We start from the raw sequence: 20,250 nt of genomic DNA, 5'->3' as shown, positions 1-20,250 counted from the left end.
TGTTGTAAAAAATACAATTTCTTAACCAAAAATTTTTACTGGCAGGGCATGTGAAGCAATATATTTTGTGAAAGAAATGACAATGAATATAGCTTGATGATTTCTGTGGTTTTTATTCATTGACAAAGAACAATAAAGAATGACAATTTCATATAAATCACCTTTTCTCAGATAAAAGCATAATGATAACTATATAAAAGCAATAGTGTTAAATTGCCTACTTCTAATGAATAACTGTTAATTTAGTAGATTGTATGAATAATGCATTTCTGCTCTGAAGAGAAAGTTTAGCTCTTGATGATGCCATTATTTTGCTTGATTTATTGGGCATGTTGATATGTGTTTAAAAGACAAAAAGGTAAAAAAATAAAACTGGAAGCCAGGTGTGGTAATGCATGCCTGTGATCCCAGCCCTCTGGGAGACTGAGGCAAAGGATCCAATTGGCAACTTAGCAACTTAGCAAGACCCTATCTCTAAATAAAAAATAAAAAGCTGGACATGTAACTCAGTGTGAAATCCCTGGGTTCAAGCCCCAGTGCTGGAAAGAGACAGAGAGAGAAAGGGAGGGAGAAAGACAAAAGAAAAACCTAGAAATTCAGCAAGTGCAAAAAAAAGACTTTCTCCAACAAAGTATTTGCACCCATTATCTACATACTGAGTTTACATTTTTGAATCATAATACCAGGATTATCTTTCTTTTTTTTTTCCAGGATTATCTTTTATAAACAGTCCAGCACTTTTTCAATTCGTGTTCAATTTAGAAGTCATTATTCAACTAATAGTTATTAAGCCAGCCACCAAGTGTGACACTGCAAGGGATAAAATGATTACTAAAGCACATTCTCTTTATTATGGAGTTATGCTCTGTAAAGAGACAGATGCACTCACCTCTCACACAAGGCAGAATCCAAAGTGCTGTAACAGAAATAGGAAATGCTATAGGAGCATGGTAGGAGAGGTTAATTTTAAAATATTGAGCAGGGGTTTGTGGATGAGTTGGCATTGGAGATGGTTACTGGAGAAAAGGTGAAATTTCAACAGATGCTGATGATAGGTTCTACAAGAGTGGCTTCATCTGACCTATACCTCCCATCTGAACCTCTTTAACCTGTTTTTCCACAGCTCTCATCTTTTAACATAGTTTGCAGTTCTCATACTTATTGTCTGTCTTCCCCTACTAAAATATAAGTGTTGCAACAGATATCTTTGTTTTGTTCAAGGTTGTACATGCTTTGGTGCCTAGAAGTTCCTGTTCATTGAAGTGCTTGAAAAATACATGTGGAATCAATTAATATGGAGAAAACACCACAAGTTAATCATGAAGGCAGCATATGTTTTCAAGTAGTAAGGGGTCCAACGTGTTTGGTATGGCTAGAAAAGACCTTTTGATGCCCATGTGGTATACATAGGAAGAGCACAAAATGTGGAAGAAAGGGCTCAAGGTTTTTCCTTCCTCTTACACTAAATAATGAAGCCAAAGGTTGACCTATAATAATATGTAGTTCATATATTGTCATTGAATAAGTTAAATTATAAGAAATTCCAGCTCTAAAATCTTTATGGTTTTTGAGCCATCTCTCATTTTATTTGCATATATTTTATTTATATTAGGGCTTTGATGTTCTGAAATGGTACTCTTTTGCTAAAGTTGCCTCTACATCACCTCAGCTTATTTTTTGAAAACAAGAAACTGAGTTCTATAAAATGGATGAATCCTCTTTCAATAAAATGAGATTGAATGAACATGTCTAAAATTTGCTAAAATCAGATGACATCAGAATGTAAGATGACACACAATGCCAGAATAAATATCCACTACTCTCAGCTGCCACATCAGTTAGGTTTTTCTGTTCCAAGTTGCATGGACCCATAGGAAAACGAGTGGGCTTAGGGATAAACTCAGGCAGGCTAGAAACACTAAAAATCTCATCCATGGCATTATAGTGAGGTTGGTATCCAGTTTGCAGATGTGCTCTGGTGAATAAATCCATGTCCTTCCTATTCCTACCATTAAATGGGGACATTTATTTATCTACCTGTTTTATATTTTTATTTCCTTTTTAAAATTTCCACTTTAAAAAAATAATCAATATTTAATGATAACATGAAACAATTTTTTCAGTGTCTAGATTAACTTTGCCCAAAACACTAAGATGCAAAATGTTCTGTACCTGCAAAGTGAGGCACAGTAGTCACTAGGTACATGTAGCTATATGGAACTTGCAAAAAGTTTGCTAGTGCCACTGAGGAATAGATATTTTTCAATTTTAATTAATTTATATTGAAATACTCCCATATGACTATTGGCTCTACCATACTGGACAACACAAGTCTCGCTATTGTTCTTTCAGAAGGCTCAATAATGACTATCAACTTGTTTGACATTTTTATGGACAAAACAATATTACATGAGCTACTACATCCAGGAAGGCAAAGAAGAGACGCTTTTCTCAATTCTAATTTTCTTATTTCTTCCTGGACATTTATGTAAGACAAACATAAGTAGACTGAAAAGTGGAGAGAAGGAAAATAAACTAGAAACCTTGGGACCAAAGGAAGATGGTAGTTAGTTCCTTTTTTTTTTCTCTTATACCCTACATTTGAAGCTGAAGAAGCAAGCAACCTATGATGGCAATGTGCAAGACAAAAAAACTCCAGCTTTATTCTTTCTAGCTAAAAGTTCAGACAAAAGACATGCTAGCCCTTTGCTCTATTTTAATCAAATGCTACACACAAAACCTGGGCCACTCTACACACAGGCCTGCCAAGAAATGCTGAGTAGAGAGTCAGGATTCCCACCCTTGCCAGACTATGATGATGTGCCCCAATCCCCAAGGTGCTATCAGAGGAGGTCAAGTAGAGACCAGGCCTTTCATCCCTGTTGGCATGCAATGAGTGACCCCATCCCGTTATAGCAGAGATAGCAAAGCTTTTAGGGATGAATGCCCAAACTAAAACCCAAAACCCACTTATTTTTTGCCAAGTGAGAACATTGCAATTAGACCCTAATACTGACGTTTTACTTTAGGAGCAGCAACTCACACATCAACATCTTTTGTCTTAAAAGGAAAACAAATAACATACGTGCCATATGTTTACCACTACTGCCCTAGAGGATCAATGGATACCACATGGGGAACCTGACTTCCAATCCCTTCCCCTTTCTACTGAGTATTAGAGGAAGTCTAGTTGGAAAGTCAAGACTTTTACTACCACTCAACAGTAAGGAGTTCAGGCACTATGATGCCAATGGTGACTACGTTGCAGATGGAACTCCTACTATCCCTGCCAGCAGCAGTGAGGATTCTACTATCATCAGAGGATAATAGAAGCCAAGGAGGAAAAGTGGCAGCTACTTCCACTTGTCTGTAAGGAAGTCATGCCCACTCTGTTTCTGTCCGGGTGGTATCAGAGAAAATCAGTCCAAACAGAAGGCTTAAATAAGATCAAGAATCTCATCAAGCAGAAATATTTAAGTTCCAGGGCTGGGGATATTGTTCAGTGGTATAGTACTTGCCTAACATATATGAGGCCCTTGGTTGATCACCAGCACTGCAAAAAAAAGTTTGCTTAAAGGGGCAGGATGAAGGAATAGCTCAGTGTTATGGTGCTTGCATTAACAAGTATGAGACCCTAGGTTCCATCTCCAGCACTGAAACCAAATTCAAGTTTCATCAAAAATCACTTATCATACTAACAACCAGGAAGATTTCATACTACTGTTGTTCTTTCAGAAGCTCAATAATTAATGGACCTCAATGAAATGAATGAACCAGAGACTCAGATTTTTAAAAGGCAATCAATACATGCCAATGCTGAGATGACACATTATAATGATCTAACAGATTTTAAAGCAGGCATGAGTTTTTAAAAAAAGCTTCAGTGAACAATTATAAACACACTTGAAACCAAAGGAAATAAAGAGGATTTCAGACATTTTAAATAATAGAAATTAAATAGAAAATATGAAAATGGACCAATTATTCAGTTTAGAAAACTGAAAAATTGCAACAACCAAAATGTAAAGCTCAGTGAATGGGCTCAATATTGGAAGTCAGAGGAAAAACTCAGTGAACTTGAAGACAAAATGATAGAAATTATTCCATTTGAACAAAAAATAAATAAACAAGCAAACAAAAGCTAAAAGAGATTCAAGGACCTATGGAAATACAAAACCATATGGGAAGTTTACAGGTTCTTCATCAAGAAAGACTTGAAGAAATAATGAAGGAAAATGAGAACTTGTTACTAAAAACCTACTCTAGTAGAAAGGCTAAATGAAGTTTCTAAAAAGAAAAGAAGTGATAAAGGAACCTCTGAACATCAAAAGAACAAAGTTAGTAAATACAATATAGTTTCCTTCTCCTCTGGAGTTTTTATAAAGATTGATAGTTGAAGGAAAAATTATAATGCTTTCTGATATGGTTCTAGATAAGAATTTACAACATTTATATTATAAACAAAAGAGAGTAAAGGGATATTCAGGAAAGTCTCATACCACATACAAAAACTAATTTAAAATGGATCATAGATTCCAATGTAAAGCTTAAACTATAAAACTTTTATAAAAAGACAGGAAGAGATATTTGAGATATAAAGCTAGGCAAGAAAAGTTCTTTGACTTAACACCAAAAGGACAATCATGGAAAAATTGATAAGCAGTATTTCATCAAAATTAAAAGCCTTGTGAAGACTATGAAAAGACCAGCTCTATTCTGGAGGGAAATGTTTGCAAACCATGTATGTGACAAAGAACTAGCATCTAGGAAACAAAGATATGTTGATCAGCCTTCTATTGCTGTGACAAAATACCTGAGAGAAACAATTTAAAAGAAGAGCTTATTTTGGCTCATGGTTTCAGTCCATGGTCATGCAGAAAATCATGGCAGGGAGTACATGGTGAAGCTTCCAACTTCCTAACATCCAGGAACATAAGAAAAGGGAGAGAGGGATCCAGAGAGAAAATATTCCCTTCAAGGTCACACCTCTGATTAGACCCCACCTCCTAAAGTCTTCACCTCCCAGGAGCCCATCAAGCTACCAAATCATCAATGGATTAATCCATTGGTGAGGTTAGAGTTTTCATGGATCCAGTCACTTCCCAAAGGCCCCACACCTCTGAACACTGGGGACCCAGCCTTCAACACATGAGCTTTTGGAGGACACTGTAGATCCAAAACATAATAATAAATAACTTAAAATTCAATACTAAAAAAACCCTAACCATCCAATAGGAAAATGGCCAAAATGCATGAACACATTTCACTGAATTTTAAAATGCACATGAAAAAATGTTCAACATCATTAGCCATCAGGAAAGTACACATTTAAACAATAAAGTCATTATCAATACACCTATCAGAACAGCACAAATTTTTTTTTAAGTGACCAAATGTTAGCAACAATGCAGAGAAAAGGGATCATTCATACACTGCTGGTAGGAGCAAAATGATATAGTAACTCTGGAAAACAATTTGGCAGTTTCTTAAAAAACTAAACATGGAATAGACCTACAACTCAGCAATTACAATCCTGAACATTTATCCCAAAGAAATGCAGGTTTAAGTTTATACAGAAAACTGTATATGAACATTTAAATAGTGGTACCTAAACACTCATGATTTGTAGGGAACAGGGAAAGGGGACATTACTAGAACCTCTGCAGTTAAATCCTAGTCTCCTTCCAGCCACGGCAGCACAAGGCGAATTACAGGAAAGGTAGAAAAATGATACGGAGAAGAAGCTGAGCTTTGGGTCTGATCAGTGCTTCTCTGGGCAGCAAAGATGAAAGCCCCCAGTTTACCGCACCTTGTATTCAGTACATCGGGAGAAACAAATGTAACAAATGACTTGCAGAGAATTCAGTACATCCTACATAAACAAGATGTAACAATCCAAGAACAATGAGGAACTGAGTAGATGTTTGTTCCTCCCAGGATGTTTTCAGCTCCCAGGATGTTTCTTGTCCTGGAGAATCACAGCATCACAGATCATTAAGGTCTCAGTTGTGACCGGAGGCCAAAATGGAATTATGTCTCGGAATTCCATAGCTGGGCTGTAGGCAGGAGAACTAGGCTAACCAAATGATTTTTCCCTAAAATTATGTAGTATTGCTACCGACAATCATTAAGTGCTTCTAGAAGGTCCAACAAGTACCAAAAAAAGACGATAACCAGACGAATTGTTTCAGCTGAAAAGGGTAGCAAGGGCGAGGCAGTCAACACAGACAGGGTCTAGCTTGTACAGGTGCCAAGCCCAGGATGACTACTGGACAAAATCTGATTCATTTCAAAGCAATTGAGTAACAAGCTATGACTGTATGGCTTTATTTGTAATAGGCAAAACTAAAACAGCCAGAGGTCTTTTAATAGTTCATCAAGCTGTAGTACAGCCATCCTATGGAATAATGTTTAATAAAAAGGAAAGAAACCTCAACAACCATTATGAATCTTCAGAGGGTTATGATAAGTGACAAAAAGGCAATCCCTAAAGCTTACATACTGTATGATTTCATTTATATAGCATTGTTGAAATAACAACATTGTAGACATGAAGAAGGTATTAGTGGTTCCCAGGAGCTGAGAAGGGATTGGTGACAGAAAGGAAATAGATGTGACTGCAAAAGGGCAATGTGAGAGACTCCTGTGGTGATGGGAATATTCTATACATTGACTGTGTTGATGTCAATATCCTGACTGTGATATTGTGCTATAGTTTTGCAAGATGTCATTATATTGGAAGAAACTACGTAAAGGATATGTGGACTCTTTCTGTATTATTTATTATAATTGCATATGAACCAATAATAATCTTGAAAAAAGCCCAATTAAAAATAAATGAACATTATATGTGAGGCCTTGCATTTCATCCTCCACACCAAAATAAGTTAATTAAATAAACAAACAGCAAAAAACAAATATATTGCACGAATTGATCTATGTTAAGCATTAACATTTTGGTTTTACTTTTAGTGAAATAAAGTGGAACTTTTATAATCATTTCTTCTGACCACTAATTAAAAATGTCCAACTTACTTTCAGCTTTTTCTTAATATTCCAGTTCAGAAGAATTATCTTATTACTCTAGTAAAATTACAAACCTATTATTCAGGAATATTTCTATCTAATCTGATAATTGATGTCTAGTGTTTGTTTTTTTTAAAGAAAAGAGTTCCTTTTCTTCAGAAGCATTTGGAATCTTTGTTATTCAAGCACTTGAAAACTATATTTGTCTCTAATTTGAAAAGTGAGAACAGAACCATGACATTAGATCTCTTTTGTACCACTGTTCTATTTCACTTTTGGACCAATGTGTTTTGTATTGTTTGAAGTTTTTGCTTCATTCATCATCTAAATTTCATTAAATAAAAACAACTGACAGTCTAATAGAAAGAAATTACTTGAGTTTCTTCATAATAATTGTTCAGTAGAACAAATCTTTCTATACTATTTATTAATTTATTTAAAAATATTTATTGCATGTGTTTTATATGTCATGCACTACTTTAGAGGTTTGGGAAACAGTAGGAAAGAAAACAAATATTCCTACCTCATTGAGTGTTTCTATTCTCAAGGAAGATATAAAGTGAAAATTAAAATATTTAGACTATCAGATGGAGATAAGTGTTATAGGGGAAAAAAAGTCAGAGAAAGGGATTAGAGAATGTAAGTGGTCAGATGTGTTATTAAGTAATGTGATAAGTGAAACCATTCCCTTATTTCTAAGTGAATCATCATACTGTGCCATGTTTTAATGTACATTTTCCAAAGGGATTTATAATTTACAGTAAAGGACAAAGACAGTTCAGGAATTTGAAAGGTTTTCCTCTATTGTGAAACGTGTGACTGACAACATTCACGTTACGTAATCCTATAGGTGGACAAAGGAGCCTTTTTGTGCTATGTGTAATTATTGACACCCATCTAAAATCCATCTCATTGTGTCCTACTCAGAAAAATCAACTTTAAAAAGTGAGTAATAATCAATATTATTGTGATAACCTTAAATCTGAATATGTTTACATATATCTTTTGTGTGTGTGTGGTACCTGGGATGGAACTCAGGACCTTGCACTTGTGAGGCAAGTGGCAGTGCCACTGAGCTAAATCCCCAGCCCTTAAATATATCATTTTTAAAAACCAGTACTTTACTGCTTGCAGTATACAACTGATTTCAATACACTTGTATACTGAATCTTTGACATTGAGAGTAGTGATAAATTATGTGTGTTATTAATATCTAGCTGGTAGCTTATATACCTTTTCACAGATATTCCTGGAGAATAGGCAATTATAATATAGCTCTTACACATAGTGAAGTTAAGAGCCATGGTAAAAATTATAGAAGCAGTTTTAGAATCATTTCAAATCAGCACTCTTGATGAATACTTCAACAAAAGATGAAATGTTCCCACAGTGAATACTCAGTAGACTGGATGACTGAAAAGTTCTACCTGAGTAGGCAAATTTTCAGCTTAAAAGTAAGATATATCAATTGTTATTCCATTGCTGTTCAGTATTACTATTCACTGGCTCAAGAAACATTTCAAATGAAAAAATATCAAGCCAATAATTGCATCCAGTCAAACAAAGCCCAAGGTAAAATCCTCCTCACCATAGGAATTCTTTCTTTTCAATGCAATAAACGTGTCTGAAATGCTCACTATAGACTAAGCACTGTGCAATGCATTGGAGGCCTAAAAGAAAATTAAGGCAGGATCTTTGATTTTTCTTTATTTAAAATATACTTTTTATGGATTAACCAACAGCCCAACAGTGTTGGGTAGCTCCATCATGAGATTATCTAGTCAGATTTTGCCCTACAAATTTTCAGGAGAAAGAAAATCTGATAAAATGAATGATGATTCCAAATAAGCATGGAAATTGGGCTTAAGGGAGGAATTCCATAATCCTGTACTCGATGCTGGTTACCTCCAGCAATCCTAAGACCTCTGTGACATGACCCTCAAACTGTGAGAGATCCTGTCCTTTCTAGTGCCATAAATTAGGTGCTTAATACATTTTGCTGATAAAAGGAAGCCAGAGGGTCCGTCAGTGTCCAGAAAGCAAAGTTCAAAATCTGTGTGAGACACTTCCAGGGACTCCTGAAAGGGCTGCTGCCCCACATAGACCACAATGGGAGCTATGTGTGCAAGCTGTGGCTCTCCTTGGTCACTTCTCCACAGAGCTCCAGGAAACCTCCATTGCAGTGGCATCTTCCTCCTTCAGAGATTCAGAAGAACTAGAATTTCTGCAAGCAATAGTATTGCTTGGTGGAGAACCAGACACATTAAATAAATGGGCAGGTCTGGTCTGTATAGAATGAAAATAAAAGATGCCGGGAGGTGTAGCCCAGTTGTAGAATGCATGTTTAGCAGGTACAAGAGCTTGGGTTCAATCTCCAGTACTAAAAAAAGAAAGTAAAGGAAGGCTTGAATCTTAGTTTCACCTTTTGTAGGCCTTGTGGACTCAAACTGATGAGTGAAATGGGTTATGAAAGTCAGCAATTGGTTCAGGCATTGTCCTCAGAACAATTAACTTTCCACTAAGGATGAGGGAAATTGGGCATGATTTACTGTAGATCTCTAATTACAGAGAAGGCATCTTGAAAATTACCTGTCTTTGCATCCTTACATCCAAAGTCATGATGTTTCTCTGCCAAACTTAAGCCAAGGTGGGAAATTCTTCAGTGGAACTCCTGCGCTCCCATTTTCACAGGTTGTTTCTTCATCTGTGAGGTAGAAGGTTCCCACAACCCCTTCAATACCTGACTTTCAGAAGCATTAGATGCACACTTTCAGCTCTTTGGCTTAGAGCTCTGAGTCAACAATGAGATTTCCTCAAGCTTAAAGCTAAGGCCACAAAATATCATTCTATTTCTGTTCTCCCAACCTTCCAAAAAGTAATGTAATTACTGTTCACCCATTGTCATTTTAGTCAACAGGAGATTCCAATCAGGGTACACCAGGACTTGGAAATGCTGAGCATATCCTTCAGCCTGTATTCTAGTTCTTGGATGTGTGGTCCTGAGCAAGTAAAAGAGAATTTCTGCCAAGATGGTTGATCCTGATAAGAACTCCCCTTCACTCCGTGGAGGAAGTATAATTGTGGACTTAGTTGGACTCCCTGGTAACAGTAAGGCTCAGTAATAGAAAATGTTTTCAAAAGTTGAGAGGTGGAAAAATGTCAAATGAAAGGTGCTAATGCTTAAGTCTTCATCACTATATGTATTATGTCTTTATTAGCATATTTTCATTTCACATCCATTTACTCACAAACATTCTGTCAATCAAAGTGTAGCCTCATAAGAGTTACTTCATGGTTAAGTATTTTCACAAGTCTTCAACTGCTTCTTTCTAGAACAATAAAGTATATATGTTACTCATGTTATGATGAGTATTACAAAATTAGGGATTCATTCATTCTTTTAATAGTTGACTTTTATCTGAATGTTTACTAAGTACAAAACACTGCATTGAAATTGTTTTGCGAAGTAGTTATAATTATCCTTTTGTCATGGGCAGCTGAGTTGACTGGACTGTAGTTTATCACATGTAGTTATTTAGCTGATCTGATCAGGCTGTTTTCCTTTGCTATTTTCTTTTCCTACATTTACCTATGTTATGTCTTTTGCTTTAAATAAACATTTCTTTTTAAGTGCTGTGATATGCAACTGTAGAATTTTAAGTCAGACACTACCTCTAAGTTTTCTCATTTATTAAAAAGAAGAAGAATGAACTTAAAGACATTTTTTGCCCTTAGCTTTCCAGGATTTTATGATGTTAACTTTTAAATGCTGACTATAAGGGAAAATATTTTTACAAGCAAAATTCTAGAGTCTTTGATAAACTTAAGGAGGTGACATTTATGTTCTATACTTCAGTTGCTCTAACATTTCTCTTTCTGCTTTTATCACTGATCTCTCTCACAAAGTCCCTAATATCCCTGTCCCCACAGGTAGGATTAAAGGGCACAAATCATAGTTTTGCCACTTAATAGATATATAACTGGATCAGTTAATTATCCTCTAGGCCTGAGATTCCTCATCTAGTTATTGTGAATATTAAATATAATATCAAACATAAGGCACATAGCACATGTGCATGTACACATTAAAGATTAATAATAGGTTGCTAACTTTTGGTTTTTCCAAGTAAAGACATTAAGGAAAAAAATACAATCTCCATCTACTGAGACAATAATCTAATGAAAGAGATAACATGGTACCATTCAAGGTGGGCATGATCTTAGAATTTATATATATATTTCCTTTGGGGCTTGTCTGAGAATTTACCATTTTAATTAAAAATTTATTATATTGTCTTTGTCATTTATTTCTCACCACAAGTTAATGAAAACTTCATCCTGGACAAACCGTGGCCTGGAGACCCACTGAAGTGACCTTTCTAATTTTCATTTTCCATCAAAATTTACCTACCAATGCTTTCATTCTCTTGAAACTTATTCTTTTTTTAAAAAATTATGACTCCCTGGTCTATCCTGAATACTAAACACTTAATATATCCATCTTTTCAAAAACATGTTTATATTTTAATGTAGGAAGCTTTATTCAACTGAGCGATAGAAGTGGTGAGAATTTCTAACCATTTGGAGACTGAGGGAAAACAAATTGTCCTTGTCAACATCCTGAGTGTCCACCTGCTTTATTCATGTAGATGGGTGACCCTGTACCATCCTTCCTTAGTTTAGGGTATTAAGACCTGTCATAGATAGGCTGTGACTAGGAAAGATTTCCTCAGTAGAACCTAAAAGCCACACTTAACATTATGTATTATTGTAAATGAAATCAGGATTGGAAGGTTTCCTAGGTTATGCTTATGTTGATGCCTCTTTTGATTAAAGCCTATTGCATCAAATAAAGAATTATCTCATCTTCAGTAGATCTTTGACCCGTCATGATCCTGATGCAAAAAGAAATTATTTTTAAGCAGGTTTCCTCCAAGGATTACCATGAATGAGACATATCCTCCCCCAAAGTTTGGCCTTCCCCAAAGTTTGCTGAACTTCTCCAGGAACAATGGTAGCTGGACCAACAAAACACATGGACTGCATGTCACATGTGTCAAGGAGTGATAGACAGGATGCATACGGCACACCATAGTGCCATAGTGATGGGTATAGGCCAGAGGACTTTGATTCAAATCTGAGGTTAGAACACTTATTGGCTGTGGAAAGTCTTCACTCTATGAACTTCAGTTTTCTGAAAATGGAGTTAAGAATAGTACATACCTCACAGGCTTGTTATGAGGATTAAATGAGTTAACTCATATGAAACATTTGTAGTACAGTGCCTGCCATGGTGAACACTCTGGTAATATTAGCTTTGTTATTAACATGTGTACTGTAGCAGGGTGTGCTCATTTTGCCCCTAGCTTCATGAACCATTTACACTAAGTATATTTGCTATTTTAATCAGAACATACCCTGAAATCACAAAATATGCAAACTAAGGTGGAGATCTGTGCAAATGTGAGGCCTATTTTGGAGTTCCCCCTTTTAGTAGCTTCCACAGAAATATCCCAGCCTTTACTGAGCTTTATGTTACTTCCTCAAATCACCTCTCACTTCTCTTTTGTTGCTAAAGTCAGTCCTGTCTCACTAAGATTGTTTATAAGAGGAAACTTTTTTTTTTTTTTTGTGCTGGGTATTGCGATGGCTAGCACATTCTTAAGTCATGAGCAAACATTACTTGAGCTGTCTAGTAGGAAAACATCTCAATTCATATTGTATTTAAAGAGCAATGCTCAATAAGTTCGTCTTGAGGTTGTTATTTTTCATAATTATAGTCCATTTTCAATTACCCACAGAAATCAAAAGGACGACAGTACAGATAACCAAAAATTTCAAATTCTAAAATTGTGGTTAACCACACAGCAGAGTCCAGCCAATCTTCTATATATACCCCAGGACAATGCCAACTGGGTTAAAAGAATTTAGCCCCCTTATAATCTTCAAAACCTATTCTTTGATGTGGATACTTGACATTTTCATAGTCTTATGAAAAGTACTAAGAAATTACGACTTTAAGTTTTTTCTTCCAATGAGACTGTGGCTCCTGAGTTCCAATAAAACACAAATTCCATAGTTGGCACTGGCACAGGTCTGGACCTCATGCAGGGCATGCGTCAACCACGTGGTGAAGCCATGATGCATATGATTAGTTTCCACTGCATAAAACCAAGACTGTGAAGATGATGCCTAGGGCCTGCTTCTTCTCTCTAAAGCCAGCTTCAGTACATACACAGGGGAAAGTGGCACACTAAGAGGATTAGACTTCTTCACGTGGTTTCCCTCAGTGCTCAGTGACTTAACCCCACAAGGTCATACAAGACAAATCTGTTTTCCTTATTTGAAGAGTTAGAGAAAGATGTTCTATCCTGCCTAGCATAGCCACTGTATGGCCTTGGCCAATTTCCTTCATCTCTCTGAGGTTTTTTTGTTTTTTTAATTCTAGAAAAGGAGAGAAGTGGACTGTGTGATCTATAATAAATTTAGTTTTAATATTTTGTAATTCTATGAAAAAAATCTCTTGATGCTAGTCAAAAGAATGGATTATTAACGATGTATTATTCACTATACTATTTAATACTATATATCCTATACTCTGCAATGTACTTTCCATACATAATATCAAATTTTATCATTATAATATTATTAGGAGTTGGTTATTACTTTGTGTATAAGTGAGGAAACAAAGAGTCAGGAAGATGAAGGAACCTTGTCCTGAGTTTCTGATATTAGCTATCTGCTTTAGTATTTAATTATCTAATATTTTCTTAAGAAATTGACTTTAAAATCCCCACTTACTTGCCCAACTGTAAGATGAGTTTAACGACAAAACCAAATTGACCTTCAGTTTAGTATACAGTACAGCATGTACTGTGGCTATTGGTAGAGTGTGCTGTGGGCTGTGGGAGGTCACTTTTAGTGAACTAGACCCAGACTGATCCAACCAGGGGAGAGGTTAAGCAATCAGTAAGAAATCAGCCCTTGAATTCATAAGCATTTGAGCCTCTTAACAGGACCTTTAAAAAAGTAAAGGTATTGTTTACAAAGACCATCATTTCTTTAGTTTTCAGACAAAAGAACCTGGCATATGCGAGGCATGAATTAGTAATTTTTATCCAAGTTTTCTCATTTATTTTCATAAAAACTCTGTGTGGTAGCAATTTATTCATGAATTATTATCTTTATTTTGCACGAGATGAGATTGACATTAATAGTGACTTGCATGCAGTAAATGATAGATTAGAATTATAACAAAGACCTTTGGCTCCATGTTCCAGACATGTTCTTTCCACTCTGTTGGTACTTCCTAGAGTGTGTTTTAGTCCACCCTCATCCCACAAAATGCTGGTCCAAAAATGATGCCAGTAAATCAAGATTCTGCATACAGTGGGTCCCTAGAGTTTAACACATTCAGGGTTCTGAGTTAATTCTGGAAAGGAAATGTGTTTAACAATGTTTTTTGTAAATTTTCCTAAAGTTATTGCAAAGATACCTTTTAATTCAATTAACCCATATTACTATCTTGAGGGCTCTAATCCTGCGGAACTCTTTTTGAGAAATACAGCATCATACCAAGCTATGTTAGAAAGTAATTTTTATAGAAAAAGGCTGGGGATTTAGCTCAGTGGTGCTACCGCCTGCCTCACAAGTGCAGGGTCCTGAGTTCAATCCCCAGTACCAAAAAAAAAAAAAAAGAAAGAAAGAAAGAAAGAATACCAGCACCATAAACTCTTTTCCTTTATTTAAAAAAAATTTTTTTAGCCAGGTATGGTAGCACGCACCTGTAATCCCAGCTACTAGGGAGGCTGAGCCAGGAGGATGACAAGTTCTAGATCAGCCTGAGCAACTCAGTGAGTTGCAAGGTAAATTTTTTTAAAATGCTAAGGATATAGCGTGGTGGTAGAGTGTTTGTCTAGGAATTCAATCCCCAGTCCCCTAAAAAACAATCCTGTGTTTTAACTAGTATATCTTATGAGAGCATAAATAAGACATTTATAGAGATTCGATAAACTTCTTGGCCCTGAACTAAAAGAATAGAATTTGGCTATGACATTACATACATGAGAATACCAGAAGAAAATGCCAAGAAAACATATAAATGAGTATTACTTATTCTTAGGGCAATCAGTCTGCATTCTGAGGAGTTTGTATAAGCATGGAAAGTACTATTTACCCCTTTCCCCAATTCCTATTTGACCTACCATATATTTTTTAACCTAATATGAATGACAGTAAAAAGTTTTTTGAGATTCTATGCAGAAATTTGTGTTTGCTTGAATCCATTAGAGATGGCTTGGGATGTTGAAACCTAGGAGTAGACATCATTGAAGAAGGGAAATTAAATTGAATTTGGTTATCATTTATTTCAGCTCTTTGATCTATTGTCTACTTTTTCTTGATGGTCCTGAGGATTAAATTCAGGGTCCCACATATGCTAGGCAAGTGCAGTTTTACCACTGGTCTCCACATCCTCAGCCCTTTATTTTGAAACAGCATCTCACTAATGTCAAAGCTGGCCTTGAACTTGGAATTCTACCTCAGCCTCCCAAGGAGGTACGATTACAGCTCTGTGTCATCACTTCTGACTTATTCTTTCTTTCTTTTTTCTTTCTTTTCTTTCTTTCTCTTTCTTTCTTTCTTCTTTCTTTCTCTCTCTTTTCTTTCTTTCTTTCTCTTTCTTTTTTTCTTTTCTTTTCTTTCTTTCTTTCTTTCTTTTTATTGCTTTTAAGATCTGCCTGCCAGCTCACACTGGTTCTGTGGTAGATTTTAATTGGCTATCATGATTCAAAAGAATCTAGAAATTTTTTTGGTAAAGTTCACTGTTCAGGAAGTGAAATATGACTTTCAGACAACTACACTCACAGAGTGACAAATAATGAGGATTTATATTTTATGGAAAGCAAACAAAAATTAAAAAGGAGAAATACAAAGTAATTATTTGCTCTAGAATGCAGGTAAAATACTTCCTGCTGTTCATCATGTATGCTGTTCAAATTACCTATTGTTATATTATAAGAGACACTGGAATTCAGTAGATTAAAACAACAAACCTTTCATCATACCTCATGATTTTGTAAGTTAGGAATTTGAGAAGGGTTTAGCTGGGTGATTCTTCTCCTCAGTGTGCTGGTAACTAGGCTGGTCTTTCACATACATACCAGATAACTGGATGGAATGGCTATAATATTGGGTGAAGCCAGGCTACCTCCTTCATTGTAGCTCATGGCCTATTGATGTGCCCTCTCCAGGGGGGCAGTTAGACTTCTCACAAGGTAGCACAGGCCTCAAAGGTCCAAGGACAAATTTTATTTGAGAGAAGTGGAAATGGTTGTTGTCTTAAGCCTTGGGTCCAGAATCTGTCATAACTTCGCTTTTATTGTCTTCTACTAGGCAGAGAATCTGAGGGAGCACAGAATTCCTCTGTCAGTGAGAGTACTAAGGAATCTGTGGCCATCGTTAATCTGCCACACAGACCAAAACTCTATTGAAAAGGTCTGGGTCTTGAAGGAAAAGGATGCAAAGCTCTTCTGAAATTTTGGAGAGATTCACCATAAGTTTTTTTACTCAGAAAACCAGTGACAGTGCAGAAATACATACAAGATATCTGTGTAAAGTTGCTTTATAAAAGAAGTCTGCTGATTTTGATTTTCCATTTCTCTTCCATCTTTTTTAAAGTGAGTGATAATTATACAGATTAATGGGCTTCTTTTTTTGGCAGATTTGTATGTGCATGTAACATACTTTGATCATTTCTACCCTTGCCCTTTCTTCCTCTTCCTCCTTCTCTTCTCTTCTCTTCTCTTCTCTTCTCTTCTCTTCTCTTCTCTTCTCTTCTCTTCTCGTCTCTTCCTTTCCCTTCCCTTCCTTTCTCTCCTCCTCCTCCTCCTCCTCCTCCTCCTCCTCTTCTTCTTCTTCTTCTTCTTCTTCTTCTTCTTCTTCTTCTTCTTCTTCTTCTTCTTCTTCTTCTTCTTCTTCTTCCTTTTCTTTCTTTCTCTCTCTCATCCACCTATGAGAAAACACATGTGACATTTGTCTGTCTGAGTCTGGTTTATTTTTTTTAACCCGATGATCTTCAATTCCATCCATGTTTCTGCAAATGACATGATTTCATTCTTCTTTATGGCTGATTCTTCTTCTAATGGCCATTCTTCTTTCGATAGGCATCTATGCTGATTCTATGGCTTAGTTATTGTGAATTGGGCCACAATAAACACAGATATGTAAGTGTCTCTATAGCATGAGTGTTTAAACTTTTGGCTTTCCTGGGTGGCACTGAGTGAAGAATTATCTTGGGTTGCATATAACATATTGTATAATTAATGTATAGAAGTACCAAAACAAAAACTATCTCACTGAAAATCACATAATGTTAAAAGTTATCATTTCTAGCTGTCCAGGGCTGCTTGTAGCCCATGGCTGAGGGTGAGACATGCCTACTCTAATCCTTCCAGGGATATTCCAAGGAATGGTATAGCTGGATCAAACAATATCTCTATTTTCAGTTTGTTGAGGAACATCCATGATTTCCATACTGGCTGTACTATGCCTCCTGCAAGCACATTCAAGTATTTTTACCCCCTGCATTTGCTATTCTGCACTTACTAGCCACAATGGCTAACATTTGAAAAACTGTCCAAAATAAGTACTCCAATAAGCAACAAAGTGCAAACACCTGCCAATGATAGTAACATGAGGATTAAGATGAGCATGACTGTGCTGCACTGTCTTGCTTGCCCTTGTTGCTCATCACCTTTGTCTTTGCATGTCTTTGTTCTTATCTTTGAAGATTTGTAAGTTTTGGAGTACTTGTGTAAAAACATTTCAATGCTAAATCTTATTTGAGTGAAGCAAAGAGAGCCTTTTCAATTCTAGTCTTCTTCTGTCCCAGGTTAGCTTTCAAGTAATTAGCCCCAGGCTATTTCCTTAATTAATTCTCTTTTCTCCAAATTCAGTGCTTCAACTTTTAATATGTACTTTTTTTTGTTTTTCTCTGCAGTTCTGTGGATTGAACCCAGGACTTTGAGCATGCTAAGCAAGCAGTCTACCACTTAGCTATATCAGCAGCCCATCAGTGCCTCAACATTTAAATTATTTTCCTCTGGACTTCTAACTCACAGACTCTTCCCTCTTATGTCCCTTCTGCAAAAGACATGATTTCCTCGGAAGATCTATGGCATCATGTGTGATCACTCTCCTTCAAGAGCTCTTTAATAGAAATCATACCCTAATGATTGTGTGTTATGTCAATAATGATGTCACTTCCAGAAGATAATTACACCAGCTGTTATGGCTTGTATTTAGATGTCTCCTCAAAGTCTCATGGGGTCATAGGTAGGGAGTTTTGAAAGTGGCTGGATTAGGATGTATGATGCTGGGATTAAGAGTGTGATGTTGGGATTAAGGTGCCTTGCCCTGGGTGTGGGTGGCATGACCCAAAAGGTGGGTAGCCTGGATGAAATATAAAGGGACAGAAAGAAGCTGCTCTGTTACTTGACTGCTGCTTCTGCTGCTTACTGCTTTACTGCTTCCTGTCTGCTTGCTATAGACTGTTTCTCCTCTGCAGTGCCCCTCTGCCATGCCACCCTGTCTTGGAGCCACCTGACTATGGACTAAAACCTCTACAACTGTGAGCCAAACTAAATCTTTCCTCCTTTAACTTTGAATGGTGGGTATTTTGTCTCAGCAATGAGAGAAGTTACTAAGACACAAACATTTCTTGGGGTATTTTTTTTTGTATAATCAAACTGTATGATAGAGGAGGGGTTGACAAACAATATCTTTCAGGTCCAATTCTGTCAGGTGCCTGATTTTGTAAGTAAAGTTTTTTTTGAACACTGCCATACCCATTTGCTTCCATATTTTCTATTACTATTTTTCTGCTGCAAGGGAAGAGCTGAATAATTTTGCTAGACATGTAGACTGCAGGGCCTGAAATATTTACTATCTGGCCCTTTATAGAAAACATTTGTTGACATGTGTGATAGAGCATAATTCCTTTGGAATTTTCTAAGAAAACTGATTTGTTTTTGTTTGTTTTAAAGATACTAATTTTGTTATGGATCACAAAAGACTGAACAAATTACAGCTTTTTACTCTCATGGATAAATAGAGGAATACACTGTAATAAAACATTGAATGTGTATGAATAAAGCAATCCTTCCATGTACTATGTTCCAACCCTTTGCTTTTACTGCTGATTTGAATTTTGTAATTTAATGAGTGAGTAAAAGCCCCAGAGCTAAGATGAAAATACAAGGAATAAATATGTCACAAAAGGAAGTTATAGATTATGGTGGCCAAAATTATGTCAAATTTAGTTCCTCTGTCTCTGCTTTAAAGACCTGGTTTTGGTTAACATAATATGGAAACACAAAGGAAACTTCTCGGAAATCTCTGGACCATTTAAAAGGAAATGTCTACCTTTTGCCTTCATTAGATCATGCTGGACCGATACATGAAATCACTTGGCTGAGCATATCCAGCATTAGCTAGGTAATATATGAGCAATCTAGGCTTTTAATCACTATTTGTGAGCATATTACTATATTTTTAAAAAATTGAATGGCTAGATGTTTCAAAAGCCTTAATAATAATCCAGAAACCCGAGACAAATATATCCCTAATGAAATAATCTAAAGTGGATGTACAAATTTATTTGCAAAGACATTTATTACAGTTTTACTTCCAACACAACATTGGAAATTATGTATATATTAATTATAGGAGATTAAATGTAGTGTAATAAAGGGAACTAAACATGCACAATATTGAGGGGGAAAACAAACTACAAATAATCTTAGTTTTGTTTTATTTAAATATATATGTGTATATAAAGTATGTATATAAAAGTCCAAAAGACATACAATGATGGCACTTGGGAGGCTGAGGCAGGAGGATCATTGTGAGTTTGAGGCCAGCCTGGGCTATATAGTGAGTTCAAGGTCAACCTGAACTACATGGTGAGACTCTGTCTCAAAAACTAAAACAGGAAAAAGAAAAGCAATGATGATGATAATTGAAACATGGATTCATAGATCATTCTGTTTTGTTCTTTTCATGATGGAAAATTGGGAAAATATGAAAACAATCTCCAATTTCTGTGATTGGAATAAAATAGCAAATACTATTTTTTTTAATTTTTATTTTTATTAGAAATGTTTTCAGTACATAATGATTACATTCCTTATGGGGAGCTCATACATGCACATAACACATCTTAAT

The 20,250-nt window shown here is 36.0% G+C and overlaps 1 protein-coding gene across 1 annotated transcript in view; it reads left to right on the top strand.

Moving 5' to 3' along the window:
- The window catches only part of Paqr3 (progestin and adipoQ receptor family member 3), a 183,184-nt gene extending 163,989 nt beyond the window's left edge, over positions 1-19,195 (top strand). The window contains exon 9 of the transcript XR_002396168.2: positions 18,026-19,195. The gene's annotated coding sequence lies outside the window, so the exon portion shown is untranslated. The remainder of the gene's footprint in view (positions 1-18,025) is intronic.
- The last annotated feature ends 1,055 nt before the right edge of the window (positions 19,196-20,250 follow it).

This window comes from Heterocephalus glaber, unplaced genomic scaffold (genome assembly GCF_053883595.1).
Source record: "Heterocephalus glaber isolate CG9 unplaced genomic scaffold, H.glaber_assembly_v1.0 deba00001454, whole genome shotgun sequence".
Classification (NCBI taxonomy): Eukaryota; Metazoa; Chordata; class Mammalia; order Rodentia; family Bathyergidae; genus Heterocephalus; species Heterocephalus glaber.
Note: the sequence above shows the minus strand (reverse complement) of the source record. Positions and strands in the feature narration are given on the sequence as shown.